An 11,991-nucleotide genomic window follows, 5' to 3' on the forward strand; every position below is an offset into this window, starting at 1 on the left:
ATCCATCCTTAAATATCAATTAGAAACAAAGGAAAAATCACAAATCCCTATCTAATCAAAGAATTCAAACAAACAAACAATGAAATAACACAATAGCAAGAAATAGGAATTATAAAGTAAATCAATCAAAACTCCCTATTCCATGACTGTGTATAACTTCCCTTGCTCTTCTCTTATTTGTGGTATGGTGGCTCTCACATATCGAATTGGCAACCTGCAAATGACACAGATTCGAAGTTCGTGATTCAGAGGAATTGTGAGGATTGAATGCTCAATTTATAGATTATTGGAGAAGATTGATTGAAAGGTGGAACAGATTGATCAAGAGGTGGAACTCGGGTGAGCTCATATGAAAATTGATAGTTGAACTACTGATTTGGAGGTGAAACGGAATAGATTGAATAGATTAATTGAGTTAACTGATTGAGAAAAAGCTAACTGGATGAAGAAAAAGAATGATTTGAGGAAATAAAGAAGATGACAAAGAAAGCTTTAATTAGAAAAAAAACTAACTAAAAGATGGAAATAGAGATTGGAGAGATAAATGATTTAATTAATTAATTTATTAATTAATTAATTTAGCATGTGCTTGCACTTTAACTTAGATTTTCAATTTAATCCTTGCATGAGATTTATTCAAATAATTGAATTTATTCAATTTAGTATTTAGATATATTTAGAACTTGACTTTGATTTCCAATTTGACATTTGAAATCATGCACATGTATTTGAAATTAGAAGAATTGTGAAATTAAATTAGTTAATTAAATAATTTAAAGAAACTATTTAATTATTTAGAAATGAACTTTAATTAAATAATAAAGATTCTTTAAATTAAAGGATTTAAATCATAATTAATTAAATAAATATTTAATTAATATTTAGAAAAAAGATTAATGATTAGATGATTAGAGATAGAAATTGAAAATTAATTTATTTAAATAATAAAAATTATTTAAATTGGGGAATTAATCAGAATTAATTAAATAATAAATATTTAATCAACATAAGAAAATGGTTAATGATTAAATGATGAAAGAATAGGAAAGAGAAATAATTAGTAAGATGATGAGGAAAATGAAATTAGAAGAATATGATTAATTAACTTAATTAAAGAATTAAAGAATTATTTAATCAATTAGAGGAATAATTAGTACATGATCAATGAGACATTTTTAGGTGTCTACATTTGCCCCTCTTCGAGACAAAGTCAAAACGACATTGTTTCGAAGAAAACGAAAAATTATGCCTCAGTATGCCTTGGTACCACTGTATAGTGTAAATATGCCCCCTCGAAAAATTCAAAAATTGAGACCATATTTTCGATATCAATATAACGAGCAATCATGTGAAGTTTCATGCAATTTCGAGATCATTTGAGTAGGCTACAAATTGTTTGAAGCTAGCGGGGACCACAGGAGTTGAGGTGTCAAAAAACCATAATTTTGAGCTATAAATAGAGAATTTAGGTTTTCATTTGCTCATTTGCAATTTGGTAAGTTCTTGGTTTTCTTTGTCAATTATGTGCTTTCCTTTGAGTATTTGATCATCATTGCTGGCTATAGAGAGTGATTGCACCTATTCGACTGAGTACGATTGTATCAGAGACCTCCAAGGACTGGCGGCATGGTATGCTTCCAACATTTTGCCTGATTTTTTGCCTATTTTTTTTTTTTTTTTTTTTTAAATTGCAGTGTTCAATCTTGCATGCATCACGCATTAGCCTATGTTTTTTTACACATTCGCCATTAATGTTACGCATTTGCTCTTACTATTACGCATTAGCTATAATTGTACCACATTCATTGTAAATATTACGCAATAGCTCATTTCATTACGCATTCAAGATAAATGTTACGCATAAGTTGTTATTGTACCGCATAAGTGCTAAATGTCACGCATGGGTTGAAAACATTACGCATTCATTGTATGTGAAGGTTTTTGTCACGCGTTTGATAATTTTTGTGTTTGCGTGATCCGATATCTGATGTTTGCAACATTTTCTCTATGCAGGAGAACATTGGAGTATTATATTGCCGACAGAGTAGACCCAGCGGACTTGATCTTCATGTCGATTTACTTGAGGAGGAGATTGAGCATATTAGACAACTTGGTTTAAATTACGTGTTACACTTGCCAAAGGTTACAGCCAATAGGGCCTTGATTATAGCTTTGACAGAGTGGTGGCATTTTGAGACAAGTTCATTCCATCTTCCTACTGGTGAGGCATCCATTACCTTAGAGGATGTATGGTGTATACTGTGTATTCCCATTCATGGTGAGAGAGTTGTATATGACCATGATGATGGCGTTGCTGGATTGTGTGCACTTTTTGAGTGTGAGGTAAAGGATTTGCATATCAGTGGGCGGTATGATATCCCTTGGGCTCGTTTAGACTATGATGATTTGACTATCGTACTATGCAGTATCGTCAGTGGTTTGTTGATGCTTGACAGAAGAGGTCATGGATTTCTAGTTGGATGGGGAAGAGTGCTCCATGATATGATTGTGCACCGACGAGTGTATGATTGGGGTCCATGCCTTCTAGCCATGGTGTATTATCAGATGCACGATATTGTATACCTTGGATATCGATCTATCAGTTGCGGTGTGACATTGCTCCAGACTTGGGCATGGGAGCACATTTCTATTTCTAGACCTATTATTCATGTTGACTTGCAGCCTGGTGAGCCTTATGATTATAGGTACATAGTGGGTATCAGACACAGGTGTTCAGGTAACACCTTGTACTGGAGACATCAGCTTGATGTCCTTCATCATTTTATTTAGAGACCATACTTAGATTGCCCTGGTTGGGCGGATGATGCAGTACACTTGCCTTTCTGCTGACAGTAGAGATATCTAATTGGTAGAACATTTGAGACGCAGCAGATTATTCAGATGTCTCTTCCAAGTCGAGTACTGAGATAGTTTGGGGACGTATAGGTTATATTGTTGGTGACTGCTTATTTTGCTCGTGTATCTCAGGAGGTATCAAATTGGGGTGTTTGTATACATCCACAAGTTGCTTCTATTGAGTTTGGTGTTCTTCAGTCGTTACTTTGGGGTTGGCATAGAGGTGCAGCCGATCCAGGGACTATGCCAGAGTATGATTCATGGAGGGCTAGACATAGGACTATTCCACTTACTGATCCAGTTGTTCTAATTACAACACAGCAGATTTGACATCCTAGACAGTGGCTGGGGATAGACATGGGGGAGAGAGTAGGAGGAGGAGAGGAGGGTGGAGGAGCTGAGGGGGGAGATCAGGGAGGTGGAGGAGCGGAGGGGGGAGATGAGGACATAGACATTGGTGGAGACATTGAGTCTACTAGCAGGGGAGATGACGATGATTCTTCAGGGTCATCGAGCAACGAGGATGGTGATGATGATGACGATATGCCAAAGTTGGAGGACGTGCCTACTGCAGAGGGTGGAGGAGTGTTAGGTCCTGGAGACAACTAAGAGGGGGGGTGAATCAGTTGTCTAATAAATTCAAACCAAAAACAACTTAATCAACCTTAATGCTTAATACCGGTAAAACAAACTTTATGTCGATAGACAGTTTATCAGTTAATTGTAGTACCGATAAAGATTAATGCATGAAACAGAAAGATGATAGCGTCCACAACATATAACACCAATATTTGTACGTGGAAACCCTGTAAGGGGAAAAACCATGGTGGGAAACCTTACCCACAATCAGATGATACTACTGCAAATAGTATGTGTATACAAATGGGGTCTGCACATGCAGAAAGGCCAAGTGCCTAGAGCTCACTGCTCAATCACAAATAGGAGTCACACTGACTACAATTGGATGGTTAAATCCAATAAAGATGTACTGCTCAAAATAGCATCTTTCTATGCTGGATTTAGTACCGGTGTATTTCTGATTGCCTTCACAAAAACTTTACTTCACCTTCAAATGTTGTCTGCATGTATATCTCTTCTTAATCTCGCATATACCTTCTTACAATTCCTTTTCCTTATCGCTTGTCAATCTTACAAATAAGATCTTACATATATACCATAACCTAAGACCAATTTTAGTAGGTCGGCTCTAAAAGATATTACAATAAAACAATTACAAGTAAATCATTAACCGATGCAATATCCAATTCAACATGTCGGCTTAATGCATTTACAATAACAACAAAATCATTTCCAAAGCGTGTCGTGCTAATCTAGAATAGATAAGCCTGTCGGTGCTTATTTTGGACCTATTTGTCGATAACAGCAAATATGCAAATACAAATATACCAATGAACAAATCTCCAAGACAAAGTGTCCAAATGATGTCTTTGACATAACCAGATGTTTTCCATGTCATTCCAAGTGTCGGTGGACAATATATCCTATCGGTGTACCAGATATCGGTGACTGTGCATAAGTCAATTGCTTGTCAGTGAACATTGCCGATTCTCCAAAGTGCCAGAGTTGATAAGTGTTAATAGGTGTTGACATCAATGACAAAACCATATAAACAAAATACCAACAAGGAGGACAGGTGGGTGACAGGGATGATGATGATCCGTAGATTCTCAGAGCGTGGATTCAGAGTCTAGAGGAGGAGGTTGCCAGATGAGATGTCGAGCAAGAGGCTTATCGTATAGACTACGGTGCATTAGAGACCGAGAGGGATCATCTCCAGAGGGAGAGAGATGAGGCAGTCAGGAGAGCTCAGATCACCATGGATGCATATGATTAGCTATTCGGACCAGTGACAGAGGCACATAGCCAGGCAGATAGATATTTTATTGCTGCACAGGAGGCTATTTATTATCGACCGGCTTATGAGAGAGCTATCCCTAAGGGTCAAAGAGAGCCTAGTTTTAGTGCCTTTATGGGGAGGAGATCGAGTTGATCTACTTCTCGACGGACTAGCAATGGAGGAGTCATGGGTCCACCTCGACATCCTGGGGTAGGATCTAGTGGGCAGGACCCACCTGTTGATAGAGGCAGTGTCGGTTGAGACATTTTGATCATGCTATATGAACCTTCGGGCTTGTTTATTGTATTCATACACATTATCAGTTTTGAGTTATATATATGATATGCAGGTTTTTGGTGACAATCTATTATGCTTTGCTTTCCCTGTATGTTGAATGATGCTATTAGTTACATGATGTATGTCTATATGATTCTATATGATTTATGAATGGTTCTTATGAATGCAATGGTTTCTACATGATATATGAATGATGCTTATGAATGCAATGGTTACTACATGATATATGAATTATTTTTATGAATGCAATGGTTACTACATGATATATGAATGATGCTTATGAATGCAATGGTTACTACATGATTTTTTTTTTTGGTATGATAATGCTAGAACAAATTTTTAACTCAAATGTTCCTTGAAAAAATGTTAATAAGATGAAAAAAGAAAGAAGAGATTGATGAAAGAATGATGTTAGAAAGAATATGATTTAGAAAGAAGATTGGAAATCAATAGACTATCAAGAAACATATGAAATGAGAATGAAATTGAATGAATCACGAACCTGTGTCATTTATTTTATTGCACAATATATATTCATCACTGAGCCTTATTATTGAACAATGAAGCTTAGCACATTAGGGTATAAGGAACCAAGATGTAAAGATATCTCATTGAAGAAACAAACATGTAGCAGACAAGGAGTGAACCCCTCCATTCTGGAAAATACACTAGGGGTCGAGGTATGTGTGGCATTCAATAGCTGAATGCTCCTATCACAGACACCCACTAGAGCAATTTCCCTAGAACTTCATCGGTTCACACCACAAACAGCAAACAAAGAAAAAAATAATGCCCATCATGGATCCTCTAGTCACTTGTGGACATCCCTGAGTAGCATAGGAACATAATCTGTCACCAAATGATAAAAGATAAATACTGACCCGGACAAAATTCAGCAACTATACTAACCTTGTGCCTTCATTCTCGATTGCTTGATGTGATAGTTGATAATGTCTAATCTCATAAAGTTGTGGACCCCGTTTAAGATTGATCTGTTTGATTTTGAGTGTATCCTCTTCTGTTTAAGACAAGATAATAATCACTTGATATGGATATGTTACGATTGATAAGATAGTTTGATCAGTTGATTGCAGATGTTTGACTGGATAGTCGTATCCTTTGTTAACTTCGTGTGAAGCGTTTGTTGGATAACTGCTAGGGTATTTGTTTCTTGCAAGATATTTTATTGTAAGTTTTTTGATTGATTGATTTTAGATTTTTAGTTCTTTTACAAGAAATTTTTTCGATGTTTTTGGATTATGTGGATTTATATTTGAATGTTTTTGATTGATTTTTTAGGACATTATATGAATGTTTTTGGTATTTTTAGTTTTTTCACTATTTTTGGATTTTGAGTTTTTCACTGTTTTTGGATTTTGAGTTTTTCACTGATTTTGGATTTTGAGTTTTTCACTGTTTTTGGATATTTTCAGGACTTTACATTATTTTTAGGATTTTTTAAAGACTTTATATGAATTTTTAGGATGTTTTTAGGACTTTATATGATTTTTTAGGATTTTTTTAGTTATGCCCCTAGTGTGCTAACCTATATGATATGATGATTTGCAGAATGCATGTGGAGACAATGAATTTTTGACATGAACTATGTTAATGCAATATGCATGTTGAAGATGCATTTCCTATTCAAACAAGGTTAACTGTGTTTGTTTAGCCTTTTGTAATACACCAATTGAAATGGGGGTGCAAAACATTTCATAGATAAGTAGTCAATCGATCCTTAAGGTCCTTTGGAACATTCAACTTAGCACACTTATGACTAGTATTTATAGATGGAGATGCAGAAAAATTCCCCATTGGTTCTTGAAACTTTGATCTTCTTTTACCCATGTGTGTGCAAATGAGTTAATTCCTACTCTTGTGTTCACTAAAGATCCTTAGCATCCTATATGACTAGCTACATGGATTATCCTAACTTCAAAAGCATCCCAAATAGAGCCTCGCTACCAGCAAGCTTTTAGAGCTTCGACGAGGTTATAGACTATAATTTCTCAAATATTGCTCCATTGCCGGTAGGCATTCATAGCCCTAATGGAGTTACTTGCACATTCCCATAGTCAATATTTTTGTCGCACTTGTATGTGTGATATTTTAGCTCTATATCATTGCTTTGTTGCCTTGAGATGAATATTTGGCATAGCTCTTTTTCTTTTTATTTTCTCGCCTTGACTTGTAAGTAATGAAACCTACTTGGGTGTGACAATTACAGCGGCATTGAAGTAGAATTTTAGATTTTTCACTAGTCATATGATCAACTAGGTGTCTGAAATGAATTAGAGATTTATTGTGTTTGAGATATAGCAATTGATAGATTTTGGGTTAACAAGTCTCAAATAGTGAAATCACTACCCAACCATAAGTAAAACATCATCACAGGGTAATGTTGAAAATGAATGACCTTAGGACCTTAAAGACTTCATGTCTGAATATCTAAGAAAGGAGATGACCCTTGTTTCTCTTGAATGCAAATAGATGACCAACTAGGACACTTGCTTTGTTTTATTGATGCTTCTATATGAAAATGCAGAAACCTTGTGGATGCGATGCATTTGAAAAAGAAACTATAGGTGATGCAGTGCTTTGAATAAAATGATATGCAATGTGGAAAGTAAAACCTACTGATAGGGAGGTAATGCAAGGTGGTTGCCAAGTGGCTAGTATGTTTGCTAAGTGATAGATCCTTACTATTTTTGAGGTTGTCACCAAGGATAGAGTACAAAAAGCTCAAAGGCAATCTAGCAACTCTCCTTGTTCCACCTCCCTATGTCAAACTCTCCTTGGTTACCCAAGGGCTTCAACTCCATAGTTGTTGTCATCCTTTCAAGTGCTCCAAAACCGACTTATGAAGTCAAACTCACCAAATATGTTGGATTCATGTTAGGTTAACCTATTTCAACTTGATTTGTTGGGTTTCATGCTTTGCAACCTTCTCTGGCATACCCGATTTGACAAAAACCTAGTTTTAAGCCTAAAACGAGCTACTAGGAATTAGCCCTCCATTTGGGGTTTTGTGCTCACCCTGCTCAAGCAATGGACTTCCAGACAAAAAGGAGTTGATATTCAGACACCCTTTTGGGATTTCTTGAATATTTTCAAAGTCTCAGGGTCTCTTAGGCCTTCTCCGTGACTATCCCAAAAATGGGTGAAAAAGGAGGGTTTGGTAGGGTTTTGATGGTGAAAATCAATCTTCAAGATAGAGACCTCCAATATGAAACAAAAAACCTTAGTTATATCATGATACTAACTAATTAGGCCACAATAAAGAATATTTACACTTCAAAGATTAGGGAACAAGTTTTTACAAAATGCACATAAGGAGAGTGCAACAATTGACAACTTTTCCATTATTGCCTCTTACAAACACATCATTTGCAAAGAACCAATTACATTCAAACATGTAAACATGTCTACCATTTAGAGACAAAAGAGATTCATATTAGCCCTACACACAAGTATTAGGCAATTATAAACCATGAGTCATACATTGTCAAAACCAATTTATCACTGCACTTTGCCCTTTCACTGGTTTTCCCACTGTGACCTGCACTTTACCACTGTCAAAACACCTTTGCAAAGGTCTGTTTGGTGCTTTTCTATCACTGCTCTATCTTTAGAGTTTGTTGTCCTTCATACCTGCTATGTGGAAGAGGAAGAATGCAATAACAACATCATTTAAAATGCTAAAATCGGTCATAAATGACTGTGACAGCCTGTTGGGCGTTACACTTTGCCTAAAGGAATCATTGCTTGATCTTGGCAACACAAACCCATGGGCAAGGCCAAAAACCTTTCCTTGCTCTTGTTTGCAAGTTTTACAGACACCAATAAATGGTGGAGAGCAAACAAATGAAGGGAAAATTAATACTAAAACAGTGACTCATTGTTTTTGTTTACAATTTGCACAAACTGAAAATGCAACCTTCCTTCTCTTGGCTTAGAAAGTCTCTTAGATTTCACTTACAATATTGGACAACAAGACAATTTTGTCCACCTGAAGAATGCATTTGCTATGGAAGAGCAAAGCATCAAACCTTTACAAGACCCTAGCCAAATGGCACACTTGCCTAGGGCTCCATGGCCACAAAACTCCTTGCACCTGCATTCTTGAAAGAAAAACATGTATTTACATAATTTACAAGTTGACCAACTAGTTCTTGGGAAGCCATGAACATTTTAGGACTTCAAGAAGCCAAGTTGGTCAAGCATCCTTGCCAATTTCCTAGACAAGGCAGTGAAACTATCAAAACAAACTAATTTTACTACAAACTCAAAACTTGATGAAATTAAATGCCACCAAAGGGAAAAGCTTCAAGAAACATGAGAGAACATGAAAATACCAAAACAATATGGACAAGTACAGTAGGTGTACGGACTACTGCTCAAATGGAGTCAAAACATAGGAGAAATAAGGTAAAAACTAGTGCAAGTTGGCAAAATGCTTCATAACTTCGAATGATCAACCCTTACAATAGTTAAAATGGGAGATTAAATACCTCTCCTAGTTGGTTAGCCTCCTGTATGGATAGGTACATGCCCAAGAGCACTTAAATTTGACATTTTGATGCCTAAATGACAACTTTTGGTGCCTAGAAAATACAAGATTGATCTCAAAGACCTACAATCAACTAAAAGCACTACTCACACCTACAAACCAAGCATAAGACATGTCTAAGCACTTTTAAAACAAAAACCACATTAAAAACTCATTTTTCCATCATTTTGCCAGGCAACACCAAACTGACAACTTTGAGCAAAAAGATGAAAACAACAAACCAAAACCACACAATGAGCTCAAAACTCATCCAAACAACCTAGAACAACTTCAAAAGCATCTTAGACAACTTTCCAACTTAAAACTAATAAAAACCAAAATTGCTATCAAACCTGAGATGAAAATGAAGCCTAGGTGCTCCTGCACCACCTACACTAACCCAGCCCTTAGGTATAATATTGTTTAAGGTGCATGTTGTTCATAGGGTCAAAGAGTGGATCTCCCTCCATGGTAGCCAAACTGTATGCTCCATTTCCTATAACCCTTGTTATGATAAAAGGACCTAGCCAGTTAGGTTCAAATTTCCTTGGCATTTCTCGTTCCGCTAGGTTCCTTTGGTTCTCTTTGAGAACTAGATCTCCCACTTCAAAATTTTGTGGGCGGACTCGTTTATTATAACTCCATCTTAGTCTATTCTGATAACCTTGCAGATGATTGAAAGCATTTTGTCTCCTTTCATTGAGTGTTTCTAGCTCTTGTAATCTTGCCACCCGATAGTCTTCCTCTGATATGATGTTTTTTAAGGAGACTCTTAGAGACGGTAGTTCTATTTCAATAGGGAGTATTGCTTCTATACCATAGACCAAGGAATATGGTGTTGCTCCTGTAGGGGTGCGTACTCTTGTTCTATAAGGCCAAAGAGTGAGATTTAACTGGAGATGCCAGTCTCGTCCTGTGTCACTGACAACTTTCTCAAGGATCTTCAATATTGTCTTCTTTGTTGCCTCTGCTTGTCCATTGCTTTGCAGCTAATATGGTATTTCAAATCTCTGTTGTATTTGAAATTTGTCACACAATTCTTTCACTTCTTGATTTTTTAATGGATGTCCATTGTTAGTCCCTATGCACATTGGAATCTCGTGTCTACAGATAATGCAATTGAGCATGAATTTTTCTATTTTCTTTCTATTGGTGTATGTAAGAGGAATTGCCTCGACCCATTTGGTAAAGTACTCAGTAGCTATTAAGATGAATTTGTGTCTATTAGAAGAAGTAGGATTGATTTTACCCACTAAATCTAATCCCCATTGTGAAAATGGGCATGGTGATGTAATAGGTTGAAGATCTTGTGCTGGTGCATGAATGAGATCTCCATGCATTTGACATTTCTTGCATTTTTGCACATATTTATAGGCATCTTTTTCCATAGTTGGCCAGTAATATCCTGTTCTTAGCAATTTCTTTGACAATGGTGGACCACTTTGATGCGCCCCACAAATTCCATCATGGATTTCCTTTAGAGCAAGTTGTGCTTCATTTTCATCAAGACATCGGAGAAGAATTCCATCGAAACCCTTTCCATACAATGTATCAGCAATAATAGTATGTCTAGATGCCTGATGAATAAGAGTCTTCTTTTGATTTCTAGATAAATCCGGAGACATGTACTGAGTATGCAAATATGCATATATCTCATTGTACCACGGGGATTCTGGACCCACAATTGCACATACATATTCTATTGAGGGAGTCTCATATGCCAATATCATCAATTGTTCTATAATAAACTCAAAATGAGTTTCATTATTAGGCATATTTCGAAGAAACCCTATTGTAGCCATGGCATCAGTTGCCTTGTTCTGTATCCTTGGAATATGTTCGAAAGTGATTTTTCTGAAATGCTCTTTGTAATATTCTACCATTTTCTTATAAGGCAGGAGTTTGTCATCTTTCATGTTGTAGTCATCATTGACTCGGTTCACAATCAGTTGTGAGTCCCCATAGACCTATAATTATTTTATTCTTCACTGCACAGTTGTATGAAGTCCTATGTGGAGAGCTTCGTATTCGGCTATATTGTTTGTACATGGAAAATTTATCCTAAATGAATTAGGGATAGAATCGCCCTAAGGGGTGATGAAAAGAATCCCAGCTCCATATATATGACTTGTATATGACCCATCAAGGTAAAATTTCCACATTATAGATGTTGTCAATGTAAATACTGATTCATCTGGAAAGTCTATGAGCAATGGGTGATTGTCTTGTAAAGGAGCCTCTGCTAGCTGGACTGCTATAATTTGTCCTTTGATTGTCTTTCTGTCTATGTACTCTATATCAAACTCACTCAGGATCATGACCCACTTAGCCAATCTTCCAGTCAATGTTGCTCTGCTTAACATATATTTGAGTGGATCAAAGCGTGCAATGAGTTTACCTTGTGAATCAGCATGTAATGTCTAAGCTTTTG

Source organism: Cryptomeria japonica, chromosome 11 (assembly GCF_030272615.1).
Source record: "Cryptomeria japonica chromosome 11, Sugi_1.0, whole genome shotgun sequence".
Lineage (NCBI taxonomy): Eukaryota > Viridiplantae > Streptophyta > Pinopsida > Cupressales > Cupressaceae > Cryptomeria > Cryptomeria japonica.